We start from the raw sequence: 16,054 nt of genomic DNA on the forward strand, positions 1-16,054 counted from the left end.
TGATGGAAGATGCCCCAACAAGAGTTACTAAGTTTCCGTGTCTCTGCATTTTTGGAACAGACAGTTGTTAAATTTTGCCCAGAGTGCTTTAAGGCAGTTGTACTGACTTCTCGTAATAGTGCCCAAGTTTTCTTCTTGGGAATCACTGTTCCCATCCTCAGTCCAAGCAATTAGGTGGTGGCGACATCACCCTTGACTCCTGAGTCCAGGGGCCGGAATATGACTCAATTACAGCCTTTCAGGGCATTGCTACAGTGAGCCACTGAGTGGAGGAGGTGCGTGGGATCTTTACAGGGACAGGGGGACCGGTCTTAACTAGCCCAAGCTGGGCATGGTGGCGGGCGCCAGTAGTCTCAGCTACTTGGGAGGCTGAGGTGGGAGAATCGCTTAAACCCAGGAGGGGGAGGTTGCAGTGAGTTGAGATCACACCGTTGCACTCCAGCCTGGCGACAGAGTGAGGCTCCATCTCGAATAATAATAATAATAATAATAACAACTAACCCAAGAGCACACAGATGGTGTGTGGTAGAAGGAAGGAGCTGGAGTGAAACATTTAGGAGGCTCTAGACTACTGACCTCCTTGAATGCCAGACAAAAGCATTTGAAACTAGTTTTTAGATAACAGGAAGCCAGGAAGCTAGTTTTTGAAAAGTGGCATGAGAAAATTGGTGTTTTGGAAGATTAATCCAGCAGCTGTGTGTAGGATGGAACAGAGCTAGGAGAGAATGCAGGGAGAGACCCTTTAATCCTTTTGATACACTGTAATTTATTAGAGTTGAATTTACATCCTCATCCAAATGCAGGAGAAACTCATATCAGAATTCTTTTTCCATAAGTTATTGGGGTACAGGTGGTATTTGGTTAATGAGTAAGTTCTTTTTTTTTTTTTTTGAGACAGAGTCTCACTCTGTCCCCCAAGTTGGAGTGCAGTGGCTGGATCTCAGCTCACCACAAGCTCCGCCTACCAGGTTCACACCATTCTCCTGCCTCAGCCTCCCGTAGCTGGGATTACAGGCACCCGCCACCATGCCCGGCTAATTTTTTGTATTTTTAGTAGAGACGGGGTTTCACCGTGTTAGCCAGGATGGTCTCGATCTCCTGACCTCGTGATCTGCCCGCCTTGGCCTCCCAAAGTGCTGGGATTACAGGCGTGAGCCACCACGCCCGGCCATGAGTAAATTCTTTAGTGGTGGTTTGTGAGATTTTGGTGCACCCATCACCCGAGGAGAATACACTGCACCATATTGGTAGTCTTTTATCCCTTGCCCCCTCCCACTCTTCCCTCCAAGTCCCCAAAGTTCACTGTATCATTCTTATGCCTTTGTGTCCTCATAGCTTAGCTCCTACACATCAGTGAGAACACATGATGTTTGGTTTTCCATTCCTATCAGAAAATTTTAAATCTTCTTTTGCTACCTTCTTTTTTTTGAGACAGGGTCTTGCTCTGTCTCCGAGGCTGGAGTGCAAAGTGTAGTGGCATGATCACAGCTCACTGCAGCGTCGTCATCCTGAGGTTCAAGAAATCCCTCCACCTCAGCCTCTTGAGTATCTGGGACTACAGATGTGCCCCACCACGCCTGGCCAATTTTTTTATTTTTATTTTTTGTAGAGACAGGAGTCTCACTACATTACCTAGGCAGGTCTCGAACTCCTGGGCTCAGGGGATCCACCTGCCTTGGCCTCTAAAGTACTGGGATTACATGTGTGGGCCACCATGCCTAGCCTTGTTACCTTCTTAAGCATTCATTATTATACAGGAGTCAATTGCCTTGTAGATTTTGCATACATACATAAAATTATCTGGAAAGTTATATTCCAAAATGTCAACAGAGGGACAGAAGCTTAAGTAAAATATTACCTTTGTGCTGATTTGATTTCTGTTTGTCAGAGGCACAGTATTCCAGTGCATGTATTTAAGCATGAATAATTCTTAAGTTCCTCTCTTCACTTATGCAATACCCTTCCTCACACAGGAGATTAAATCTCTCTTGTCTACTTGCAGTTTACTTTGAATTGTTTACTCACTACAAGCATGAGCAATGTTTGGTTTCCTACAAAGAGAATGGCAAAGTGTGGGCGATTCTTAGTATGGTGTATTGCTAAACACACTTAGAATGCCCTGGGTGGGGAGTGGTAGGTGCAGAGCAGAGAGGAGGGAAGGGATGGGGTGGCTGTGCAGGAGGCACTTTTATTCTACATATCCTCCTGCAGCCTCGGGATCCTCACTCATCACCTTGCAGGTGTTCCTGGTGCCTTGATCATGGGTGCTCCCACACCCAGCACCATTTCCAGCTGCTTTTTTAGTGAATGCCTTCATACATAGCAATTTATTTCTTGCTTCAGATTCTGAGATAAAATCTGTTCCAAAAGATGAACTTCATATATTAAAACCTGAAACCCAAATAATGAAATTCAGCTAGAGAAGTTTTTTGAGGGATGTTTGCTTTGGTTATTGCTGTTGCAAGAAAAGGACAAATGGAAAAACGATCTAGTTTATCAGTGACCATAGCTAGCATTCAGTTTCCTGTGCTTTCTACCCCCAGATCACAGGCTCAGACTGGTAACTCAGGAATATACAAAATCATCAATCACTTTAAAAATTCATTTAACAAATTGTCATTTAGAACTTATTCTGAGCTAAGACAAGAAGGTGGACTTGGATCCAAGTGAATCACCTGAGAAACTAGTAAGTGAATATAGCTTGGTGGGGAGTTATCAAACACCAAGAGCTTTCTTATATGCCAACAATACCCAACTGGGTGCGGGGGGAAGGTCCCATTTAAACCAACAAATAAAACTATAAAGTAACTAGAAATAAATTCAGTAAAACTGTATGAGAGCATTATTGCAAATACTACAAAGCTTTAGTGAAAAACATAAAAAGAAATCTGACTAAATAGCAAGCTATACCATGTTAATGGATAAAATGTCTCAATATTGTAAAGATAGTCATGATTCCTTAATTAATCCACAGATTCAATGCTAACTCAACCAAATTAACAAAATTTTCTTGGAACATAAAACTGCAAAATTCATATGGGAGAGTAAATTCAAGATCACTTTGAGAAAGAATAACAAGGATTTGTCTTACAATACAGCACGATATGATAAAACAACAGTAGTTAAAACACAGAATATTGGTACAAGAAAAGTGAAAAAAAGATTAATGGAACAGAACAAAAATTCACGACGCAGACTTATGTATGTGTTTGGAATATGATAAATGATAGACACATTTAAATGGTAAAAAGACAGTTCAAATGGTGTTGGGAGGATACATACACACACACACACACACACACACACAATGCAACTTATATTTCTGTCTCACCCTATGCACAAAAGTAAGCTTTGGATAGATTAAAGATCTAATTGTAAAGCATTAACTTTCAAATTATTAAGAGAGAATACAAGAGAATCTCTTAACAATTTGATAAAAGGAAGAGCTTTCTTTTTTTTTTTTTTTTTTTTTTGAGATGGAGTTTCGCTCTTGTCGCCCAAGCTGGAGTGCAATGGCACAATCTCAGCTCACTGAAACCTCCGTCTCCTGGGCTCAAGCAATTCTCCTGCCTCAGCCTCCCAAGTAGCTGGGACTACAGACACCTGTCACCATGCCCAGCTAATTTTTGTATTTTTAGTAGAGATGGGGTTTCAGCATGTTGGCCAGGCTGGTCTTGAACTCCTGACCTCAGATGATCTGCCCACCTCAGCCTCCCAAAGTGTTGGGATTACAGGTGTGCACCACTGTGCCTAGCCTGGAAGAGCTTTTTTAAGGAAAAAAAAAAAAAATCAAAAGGCATAGAAGAAAAATCTGATAAACCCAACCAGATACAAATTTAAATTCTCTGCAGCAAGACAAGAGAAGTTCTAAAGCAGGGGATAGACTTGGATAAATTAATTTATATTAATTATTAATCTTTGCCATATAACAAAGGTGAGTATCCAAATTTTAAAGCATTTTTCAAGTAAGTTAAAATATAATAAAAATAATTCAATATAAGTATAAACAAAGACTAAACAGAAAATTTCTAGAAGAAATAAAAATAGGCAATAAAATCATTGGCTGAAAATTGGCCAGGAGCTTTGGAAGGTCCAGGAATTGCTTGAGGCCAGGAGTTTGAGATTAGACCAGCCTTGGCAGCATAGTGAGACCCTGTCTCTACAAAAAATAATAGTAATAATAATTAGCCAGATGCAGTGGCACAGACCTGTAATCTAGCTACTCAGGAGGCTGAGGTGGGAGGATCACTTGAACCCAGGAGTTTGAGACCAGCCTAGGCAATACACAAGATCCTGTCTCTACAAAAAATTTAAAAATTAGCCAAGTATGGTGGCGTGCACCTGTAGTCAGGCTAATTGGGAGGCTGAGGTGGGAGGATCCCTTGAGCTCAAGAGTTTGAGACTGCAGTGACCTATGATTGCACTACTGCACTCCAGAGCAAGACCTCATCTCTTAAAAATAAAAAAATCAAAAAAAGTACTTAACCCACTAAAAATAAGATAAATGCAAATTAAACTACTAATGAGTTAACCGATCGGCAAATTTTTAAGGCTTGTTCATATCAAATATTGACAAGATTGCAGAGACATAGACCCTCATACATTGTAGGAATATAAATTGATATGATTACACTGTAGAGGAATTTGACTGATGTATTTTCCCTAAGCAAACTCTTACATGTGGGTACAAGGAGACATGCATAAGAACACTGGTTGCAGCATTGTTTGCAATAACAAAGATTGGAAATAACCTAAGTGTTCATCAATGGGGTATGAGTAAATATGATGCAACACATTCATGCAATAGAATATTTTACAGAAGTTACACGATATAAACTCAAAAATATTATTTTATTTTATTTATTTATTTATTTTTAAGACAAGGTGTTACTCTGTCACCCAGGCTAGAGTGCAGTGGCACAATCAAAGGTCACCGCAGCCTCAACCTACTGGGCTCAAGCGATCCTCCCACCTCAGCTTCCTGAGTAGCTGGGACCACAAACATGTGCCACTGCCTGGCTAATTCTTAAACTTTTTGTAGAGATATGGTATCACTACATTGCCCAGGCTGGTCTCCAGCTTTTGACCCCAAATGACCCTCCCACCTCAGCCTCCCAAAGTGCTGGGATTACAGGTATGAGCCACTATTCTCAGCCAAAAACATTTTTAACTGACCAAATAAGTTGCAGATTAATATCAGAGGTAGAAAAAAAACCCAGTCTGTATATTTTCTATAACTACATATAATTCTTTTGTAAATGGATACATGTCAACTTTGTCTTACAACCAAGATAGAGTAACAGGAACAAGATTTTCCCTTCTGCCTGAAATAATACAACAAAAAACCCAGACAAAATATATAAAACAACAGGTTTTAAGACACAGCACACCAGATGAAGAAGAATGGTGCTCTCTGGGAGCTGGAGTACAAACAAGGGGATTCCTATGATGGCACCCAGCTTATTGCCTTGAGATTTTTTTTTTTTTTTTTTTTTGAGAAGGAGTCTTGCCCAGGCTGGAGGGCAGTGGTGTAATTTTGGCTCACTGCAACGTCCACCTCCTAGGTTCAAGCGATTCTCCCACCTCAGCCTCTCGAGTAGCTGGGACTACAGGCATGCACCACCATGCCTGGCTAATTTTTATATTTTTAGTGGAGACAGTGTTTCTCTATGTTGGCCAGGCTGGTCTCGAACTCCTGACCTCAGGTGATGTGCCCACCTTGACCTCCTAAAGTGCTGAAATTACAGGTGTGAGCCACTGCACCCGGCCTTCCTTGAGAGATTTCTAAGTTGCAGTGCAGGGAAAGGACGCTCAGACAGAGACTGGTGGACTCCCTGGTTTGAGGAGCTAGAACTGAGAGTCTGAGAAATTAAAACATCTAGAAGTCTCAGGACAGAATACTGTAGGGTAAAGACTTCCCAGAGAGATCCTAAGAGATCTATAGAGTGTCCCCCTTGAGGGCCCAGCAGAACACTTATTGATCAGCGCATGCATCCTGGAAATTATCCAAGGCTGGGGAAAGAACCGTGTGGGAACATTAGAGGGAACTGTGCCTGGTGCTCACTCAGGGCTAGTAATAGTGTCTGTTCCTGCCAACCAGACTGGAAAACAACCTTATAATTCATGAGCATTTGGTAGAGTGCACAAAAGGGTCTTGCCTGAATAGTGGAGAATAATTAGTCCTAGACTGAGCACACCCTGCCCCAATTCCACCTAACAAACCTTAAAAGTGAGACTTTTTCAAATTCTTTCCAACCAACTTAACTGCACCCAGGACAAAGCTCAAGAAGAGGTATAGGAATACAAAAATATCCAGTATCCAATGAAGTGAATTCATAACATCTGGAATACAATGATTACCAGACTTGCAGGAAGCAGAAAAATATAGCTTACAATAAGGAGAAAAATTGGTCAATTGAAACAGACCCAGAACAGACACAGATGATACAGTTAGTAAGAAGGACATTAAAACTTTTATTGTAACTGTATTCCATGGGTTCAACAAGCTAAGTAGAGACACAAAAAATATAAAAAGGCCCAAACTACAACTTTTAGAAATTAAAACTATAATACCTGAGATTAAAGACACTCTGGATGGAATTAATGTCGGATAAGATATTGCAGAAGAAAATATTAGTGACTTAGAGACATAGAAATTGAAGGGAAAAAGTAATTTTAGAAAATGAAAAGGACTATGAGTAACTTCAAATCTCTTAATATATATGTAATTGGAATCCCAGAAATGTAAAGAGTAAAGAGGACAAAAATGTTTGAAGACATAACGGCCAAAAATTTTTTTTTTTTTTTTTTTTGAGACGGAGTCTTGCTCTGTCGCCCAGGCTAGAGTGCAGTGGCGCGATCTCGGCTCACTGCAAGCTCCACCTCTCGGGTTCACGCCATTCTCCTGCCTCAGCCGCCCAAGTAGCTGGGACTACAGGCGCCCGCCACCACGCCCAGCTAATTTTTCTGTATTTTTAGTAGAGACGGGGTTTCACCATGTTAGCCAGGATGGTCTCGATCTCCTGACCACGTGATCCTCCCGCCTCGGCCTCCCAAAGTGCTGGGATTACAGGCTTGAGCCACCGTGCCCAGCCCAAAAATTTTTTAAATTTGAGGAAAACCTTAAACTCACAGACCAAAAACTCAATGAACACCAAGCACAAGACATATGAAAAAATAAATCACCAAAACCCAACATAATCACATTGCTCAAAGCCATGGATAAGATAAAATTTTAACAGACTAAGCCAGGTATGGTGGTATATGCCTGTAGTCCCAGTTACTCTGGAGGCTGTGACAGTAGGATGGTTTGAGCCCAAGAGTGTGAGGCCAGCCTAAGCAACATAAGATCCCATCCATCTCTGAAAAAAAAAAAAAATTAAAGCAACCACAGGAAGAAAAAAAAAAAAGACACATTACAGAGGCATAAAAACAAGGATGACAGCAGATTTTTCATCAGAAACCATGTAAGGCAGGAGGCAGTGGAGCTATTTTTTTAAAGAATTGACAGAAAAATATGTCTGGGATTACAGGCATGAGCCACCATGCCCAGCTTAAAAAATATATTTTAAATCAAAATAGTAACAATGTATTTGGGGCTTATGATATATGTAGAGATAAAACTAATGACAACAATTGTTCAAAAGCCTAAAAGGGAGATATGGAAGCTAAGGCTTTTATGCATGAATTGTTGTAATATCACTTAAAAATACACACCAACATGTTAAAGATGTATACGATAAACACTAAAGTAAACACTAAAATAGCACAAGCATATATGTAACAAACCTGCACATTGTGCACATGTACCCTAGAACTTAAAGTATAATAATAAAAAAAGTAAATAAAAATTAAAAAAATAAAATAAAATAAAAATGAATGGTATATCTTTAGAATGGAATACTACTTAGCCATAAAGGGAACAAACTATTGATACACATAACAACACAAATGAATCTCAAAATAGTTATGCTGAGTGAAAGAGGCCAGAAAAAAACAAAGCATGCATATTGTATGACTCCACTGATAATAAATCTATTGCAACACAAACCAATTTATACTAACAGAAAGCTGATTAATGGGTGCCCAGGATTGAGGGTGGGGAGGGAAGGATGAATTACAAAGGCAGATGAGTAAACTTTGGGGGTTAATGGACATGTTCATTCTTTTGTTCATGATGATCGTTTCATGGGCCTATATGTATGTCAAAACTGATCAAGCTGTGCACTTGACATACGTGCAGTTGATTCTATGGCAATTATACCCCAATAAAGCTACTTTAAATAAATAGCCAGGCACTGACGGCACAAGCCTGTGGTCCCAGATACTGCGGAGGCTGAGTCAAGAAGATCGCTTGAGGCCAGGAGTTCAAGGCTGCAGTGCACTATGATGGCATTTGTGAATAACCACTGCATTCAGCCTGGGCAACAGAGCTAAACCCCGTTTCTACAACAAACAAACAGATACATGCCAAGCTCATAACAATAGCTAATAATGGCTATTTCTGGGCAATTAGGGAAGGACTAGGATTGGGAGAAAGTAATGCTTAAAGGGGACTTTAGCTTTGTCTGTAATGTTCTTTCATTTAAAATAAATAACTTATTTATGTATTTTTATGTAATTAAAAATTTTAATAGCAAATTTAGAAATGATTTTTACAAAGGCACCTGCTTAGCAAAATAAGTCTTGACCTTCCCTGTCCCCCAACACACCATGTTTCACACAGTAATCTGCTCCAAATATTTAGTCACCTAAAAAATTTCCCTTCGGTCTTCTCATTTTCCAGACTATGAATTGTTCAAATAAAAACGAAAGTAATACTAATTTGCACTTGCTTCCTTTAAAAAAAATGAAAGTAAAATGGATTTTTCCTCCATTTTACAGTTGTGGTTGGCATATGTGAAGTGACTTCAGACTTTTTCCTATCTGAACTTATACCTTTAGCATTTTATTCCTTTGTGTCACACTATTTTAATTCTTTTCAAGATGCAAATAGTCTCATGCTATTATTGATAATTTTTATCCAACCAGGTTTTCTCTTGGAAGTATGGGAGCGTTATGAAGGAAGGAAAGAATGAAAGCAACAAGGAAATGGAAGTACACTGAGAGGCGGGTAAGGGTACCAAAGGCAAACAGCAGTACAGAGGACCTGCACATCAGCAACCTCAAACCAGCACTGCTGTTGTGTTATTGATAGCTGTAACACAGCAATTTTAGTGGCAGAAACACCCACTTCTTAAAGTAAGCAAGTTATACGTGGCAACTTTAACACAGAGATAAATTTAGTTCAATTGTATTTGGAATATAATTTATCATAGGTTAAGAAATTAATTGACGTTTCTCTTGTGATCATCAAGAATTTGCATTTAATTTTTAATTTTACTTATTGTTTTTTTGAGATGGGGTCTCACTCTATTGCCCAGGCTGGAGTGCAGTGGTGCCATCTCAGCTCACTGCAGCCACCACACCCCGGGTTCAAGCAATTCTCCTGCCTCAGCCTCCCAAGTAGCTGGTTTACAGGCACCTGCCACCATGCCTGGCTAATTTTTGTATTTTTAGTAGAGATGGGGTTTCGCCATGTTGGCCAGGCTAGTCTCGAACTCCTGACCTCAGGTGATCTGCCCGCCTCGGCCTCCCAAAGTGCTGGGATTATAGGCGTGAGCCACTGTGCCTGGTCCCTACCCTGAATTTTAGAACTGTCTATCATCGGTATTTCAATAGAAGCTTTCTCAGTTTCAAGGGTATCTGTTTTGTTGAGAAGGCAAGGATTGTGACTTTAGTTGTTTATTTATTTATTTATTTTTGAGATGGAGTCTCGCTCTGTCTCCCAGGCTGGAGTGCAGTGGCATGATCTGGGCTCACTGCAACCTCCACCTCCCAGGTTCAAGCGATTCTCCTGCCTCAGCCTCCCAAGTAGCTGGGAATACAGACATGCGCCAGCACACCCAGCTGATTTTTGTATTTTTAGTAGAGACAGGGTTTCACCATGTTGGCCAGGCTGGTCTCGAACTCCTGACCTCAGGTGATCCTCCCGCCTTGGCCTCTCAAAGTGCTGGGATTACAGGCATGAGCCACTGGGCCCGGCTGACTTTAATTGTTTAAACCAGCAACTTCCAGTAATGCTGAGTTTTCCTCAGATTTTTTTTACTTCCATCAGTCAAAGACTTGCAGCTCTGGAAAGAATAATTTGTATCCCTCCCTCCTCATCCCCTCTCTGCATCTAGTAATCTAATCAATTACCAACACTGTAGTCTTTTTTAAAAAATAGAGTTTGGGATTGAGGATTATGGATCTAAGTTTTGAGTATAAAAAGAAAATAATCCAAAAGAAGAATTTTAAGTACACAAGATGATCATTTTAGCTGAAGTATAGATACTTCAGAGATAAATAAGGAAAAGGTGTATCTAAAACTTCAGTAGGTGGTTGAAGTAGTAGAGTGGTTGAATCATGCTACATTAATGAAGATTGCAAAATATATCAATTGAACAATAATATAGTTATTTTGCCCTCAAATACTTAAAACTTTATAACGGCCAGCACGCAGGGAGCTTGGAAGTCATCACTCTCTCCTAACAAGTACAAAGCTCCACACACTGAAAAATCTAACACTCTTCTTACGTTTGTCAGAGAAGTAAGGTCATAGGGCAAATTCCTGCCCCCAGAATTGGAGACACAGACAGGTGGATATAGAGACCCACAACTGATGGGAGTGGAAACCTCCCCAGGAACCAGCTCTGGGGTGGGAAAACCTGAACTGTAACTGAAGAATTGGTGAGTTGCTAGCAATTCTCTGAGCAATAAAAACTTCAGGCTCCCTCACTACACTTTTGTATTCACCTTAGAAGCTCCCCCAGGTTCACACAGTGACTCCTAGAGAAAAATCCCCTTGTGCTTGCAGAAGAGGGAGGGGAAAGAACCATTTTGAAATATACCAGAGCATTCTATTCTTCTTAACAAGGCCTGATCTTAGGAGAAACTACTTTATGAGAGCTTAACTGACCTGGAGGAAGGAAAATACCCAACTCCAACCCACTCTAACCATCAGATCCCACCTAAAAGAGGATGAGTGGGACTGAGAAACAACTGTGAAGTTCACAGTTCAGAGTCATAAGCTGACAAAAAGACTGAGATGTAATCATAGGACTAGGGAAAGCTTCCCTCCCGCGACACCTTAACACCACATTGCTGAAGACCTGTGAATATCAGTTCCTTTCACCCAGTATATCATGTCCAGCAGGTTAAGAAAAAATTATAAGACATACTAAAAGGCAAAAGATTACAGGTTTTTTTGTCTGTTTGTTTTTAATGGAGTCTCGCTCTGTCGTGAGGCTGGAGTGCAGTGGCACGATCTTGGCTCACTGCAACCTCTGCCTCCCGGATTCAAGCGATTCTCCTGCCTCAGCCTCCCGAGTAGCTGGGACTACAGGTATGCGCCACCACACCCAGCTAATTTTTGTATTTTTAGTAGAGACGGGGTTTCACCATGTTGGCCAGGCTGGTCTTGAGCTCCTGACCTCAAGTGACCTGCCCACCTCGGCCTCCAAAAGTGCTGGGATTACAGGCGTGAGCCACCACGCTCAGCCAAAAAAATACAGTTTGAAGAGACCAGGCAAGCATCAGAATCAGACTCATATGTATATATATGGTAGGAATGCTGGAATTATCAGATTGGGAATTTAAAATAACTATTATTGATTTGTTAAGGGCTGGGCTGGGCGTGGTGGCTCATGGCTGTAATCCCAGCACTTTGGGAGGCCAAGACGGGCAGATAGCTTGAGGTCAGGAGTTTGAGACCAGCCTGGCCAACATGGCAAAAACCCATCTCTACTAAAAATAGAAAAATTAGCTGGGTGTGGTGGTGTGCCCCTGTAATCCCAACTACTCAGGAGGCTGAGGCCAGAGAATGGCGCGAACCCAGGAGGTGGAGGTTGCAGTAAACCAAGATCATGCCACTGTACTCCAGCCTGCGCGACAGAGCAAGACTCTGTATCAAAATAAATAAATAAATAAACAAAATATATAACATATATATATGTATGTTAAGGGCTGTAATGGATAGAGTAGGTAGCATGAAAGAACAAATGGGCAATGTAAACAGAGAGATGGAAACGCTAAGAAAAAATCAAAAAAGAAATGCTAGAGATAAAAATACTGTAACAGAAATGAAGGAATGTCTTTCATGGACTCATTAGTAGACTGGACATGGCTGAGGAAAAAATCTCCTCTGAGCTTGAGGATATGTCAACAGAAACTTCCAAGATGGAAAAGCAAAGAGAAAAAAGATTGGAAAAAAACTGGAATGAAGGTTTAACTACACATAATGAGCATATCAGAAGGAAAAGAGAGGAAGGAACAGAAAAACTATTAGAATAATGACTGTGTATTTCCCCCCATATTAATAATGTCAGACACCAAACCACATATCCAGGAAGCTCAGAATATGCAAAGCAGGATAAATGTCAAAAAATTACATGTAGGCATATCATGTTCAAACTGTAGAAAATCAAATACAAAGAAAAAAATTTGAAAGAAGACAGAGAGAAAAAAACACCTTATTTACAGAGGACCAAAAGTAAGAATGACACCCAACTTCTCTTCAGAAATCATGTAAGCAAGATGAAAGTGAAGTGAAACTTTTTTAAGTGTTATTGAGAGAGAAAAAATGGCACCAATCTGAAATTCTATATCCTGCAAAATTATCCTGCACAAAAGAAGGAGAGATAAAAAGCTTCTCAGATAAACAAAAATTGAGAGAATTTCTTGCCAGTAGCCATGCTTGGAAGAAATGTTAAAAGAAGTTCTTTAAAGGAAAAGAAAGTGACAGAGGTCAGAAACTCAGATTACATAAAGAAAGAAAGATCTTTCGAAAAAAGTGAAAGTAGGCCGGGCATGGTGGCTCACTCCTGTAATCCCAGCACTTTGGGAGGCCAAGGCAAGTGGATCACCTTTGGTCAGGAGTTCAAGATCAGCCTGACCAACATGGTGAAACCCCGTCTCTACTAAAAATACAAAAATTAGCTGGGCATGGTGGTGCATGCCTGTAATCCCAGCTACTTGGGAGGCTGAGGCAGGAGAATCGCTTGAACCTCAGAGGCAGTGGTTGCAGTGAGCCAAGATCGCACCATTGCACTCCAGCCTGGGTAAGAGTGAAACTCTGTCTCAAAAAAAAAAAAAAAAAAAAAAGGTGAAAGTAAAATAAAAACATTCTTTTTTTTTTCTTTCTTTCTTTCTTTTTAGAGACAGGGGCTCAATCTGTTACTTAGGCTGGAATGCAGTGGCACAGTCATATCTCACTGTAGCCCTGACCTCCTGGACTCAAAAAATCCTACTGCCTCAGCCTCCCAAGTAGCTGGGACTACAGGCATGCAACACCGATCTTGGCTAATTTTTAACTTTTTTATAGAAACAGGGTCTTGCAATGTTGCCCAGGCTGGTTATTTTTCTTTTATCTTTTTTTTTTTTTTTGAGACCAAGTCTCACTCTGTTGCCCAGGCTGGAGTGCAGTGGCATGATCTCAGCTCATTTCAACCTCCACCTCCCGGGTTCAAGTGATTCTCCTGCCTTAGCCTCCCAAGTAGCTGGAATTACAGGCATGAGCCACCACGCCTGGCTAATATTTGTATTTTTAGTAGAGATGGGGTTTCACCATGTTGGCCAGGCTGGTCTCAAATTCCTGACCTCAGGTGATTCGCCCACCTTGGCCTCCCAAAGTGCTGGGATTACAGGCATGAGCCACAGCGCCTGGCCTGGTTATTTTTCTTACTGTTAATTTAACTAACAATAACAGTTTGTTCAAAATAATAACAACAATGTACTTAATTATGTATGCTTATATACATATATATTTATATATGCTTATATATCTGTGAAATGAATTACAATAATAAGAAATAGGAGGGAAGAATTAGGATTATTTTGTTATTATAGGTACCTGCACTGCCTGTGTGATGGTATAATGCTACTTCAAAGTGGATTTGTATTAGCTGTAAATGTATATTGCAAACTGTAGGACAACAACTAAAGAAAAAGTAAGTTTTTAAAAAGTAGTATAACTGATATACAAAGGAGAGAAAATGGAATTATATGAAATACTTCATTAAAATCACAAAAAGCAGGAAAACTGTAGAAGACAAAAATAGGAACAAAGAATAAAGGCAATAAATAGAAAACAGTAACAAATATGGTAGATACCAATTGTATCAATAATCACTCTAAACATCAATGATCTAAACACACCAATTAAAAGAGATTGTCAGAGTGGATCAAAAAAAGACCCAACTATATGTTGTTCACAAGAGACCCACTTTAAATATAAAGGCAAATATACAAAAATGTAAAAATTAGAGAGATACGTACCATGATAACACTAATCAAAAGAAAGTGAAAATAGCTATATTAATATTGAAAGAGCAGACTTCAGAGCAAGGAAGGCTATCAGAGCTAAAGAGGGAGCATTACATAATAATAAAGGGGTCAATTATTCAAGAAGACATAACAATCCTTAATGTGCATGCACCTAACAACAAAGCATCAAAATGCACAAGGCAAAAACAGACAGAAGTGCAAGGAGAAATAAATGAATCTACTATTACGGTTGGAAAGAGCTTGAGCCCAGGAGTTTGAGACCAGCCTGGACAACATGACAAGACTTTGTCTCTCCTAAAAATAAAAAAATTAGCCAGGCATGGTGATGCATACCTGTAATTACTTGGGAGGCTGAGGTGGGGAAGATTGCTTGAGCCCAGGAGGTTCATGTCACTGCACTCCAGCCTGGGAAACAGAGCAAGACCCTGTCTCAAAGAAGGAGGGAAGGAAGGAAGGGAGGAAGGGAGGGAGGGAGGGAAGGAACAGATCTAGCAGGCAGAAAATGGGTAGGAAGAGAACATAGTGGAATTCAATAGCACCATCAATCAACTTGATATTATTGATGTCTATTGACTACTTCATCTAACAACTGTAGAACACACACTCTTTCCAAGCTCTCATGAACATTCACAAAGATAGACAACAGACTTGGTCATAAACACACCACAACAAATTTAAAAGAATAGAAATTACACAGTATCTGCTCTTAGATGACAGTGGAATTAAACTAGAAATCAATAATAAAAAGATATCTGGAAAATCTCAAAATATTATACTTGTAGATCAAACAACATACTTCTGAATAACACATGGATCAAGGAAGAAATCAAAAGATAAATTTTAAAAATACTTTGAACTAAATGAAAATGAAAGTACAACTTATCAAAATTTGTGGGATTCAGCAAAAGCAGTACTTAGAAGGAAATTTATAGTTTGAATGTATATATTAGAAAATAAGTAAGATTTTAAATCAATAGTCTATGCTTCCACCTTAGGAAAACAGAAAAAGGAGAACAAATTAAATCCAAAGAAAGGAGAAGAAAAGAAAGAATAAAAATTAGAGCCCAAGACAATAAAATTGGAAACAGAAAATCAATAGAAAAAAATCAACAAAACCAAAAGCTGGTTCTTTTAAACGATCAGTAAAATCAATAAGCGTCTAGAAAAGCTGACCTAGAAAAAGAAAGAAGACATAGGGCCGGGCACGGTGGCTCACGCCTGTAATCCCAGCACTTTGGGAGGCCGAGGCGGGTGGATCACGAGGTCAGGAGATCGAGACCATCCTGGCTAACACAGTGAAACCCCGTCTCTACTAAAAAAAATACAAAAAATTAGCTGGGTGCGGTGGCGGGCACCTGTAGTCCCAGCTACTCAGGAGGCTGAGGCAGGAAAATGGCGTGAACCCGGGAGGCGGAGCTTGCAGTGAGCCGAGATAGCACCACTGCCCTCCAGCCTGGGCAAAACAGCGAGATTCTGTCTCAAAAAAAAAAAGAAAAGAAGGCCGAGCGCGGTGGCTCACGCTTGTAATCCCAGCACTTTGGGAGGCCGAGGCGGGTGGATCACGAGGTCAGGAGATCGAGACTACGGTGAAACCCCGTCTCTACTAAAAATACAAAAAATTAGCCGGGCGTGGTGGCAGGCGCCTGTAGTCCCAGCTACTCGGAGAGGCTGAGGCAGGAGAATGGCGTGA

The sequence above is a fragment of the Nomascus leucogenys genome, chromosome 5 (assembly GCF_006542625.1).
Source record: "Nomascus leucogenys isolate Asia chromosome 5, Asia_NLE_v1, whole genome shotgun sequence".
Taxonomy (NCBI): Eukaryota; Metazoa; Chordata; class Mammalia; order Primates; family Hylobatidae; genus Nomascus; species Nomascus leucogenys.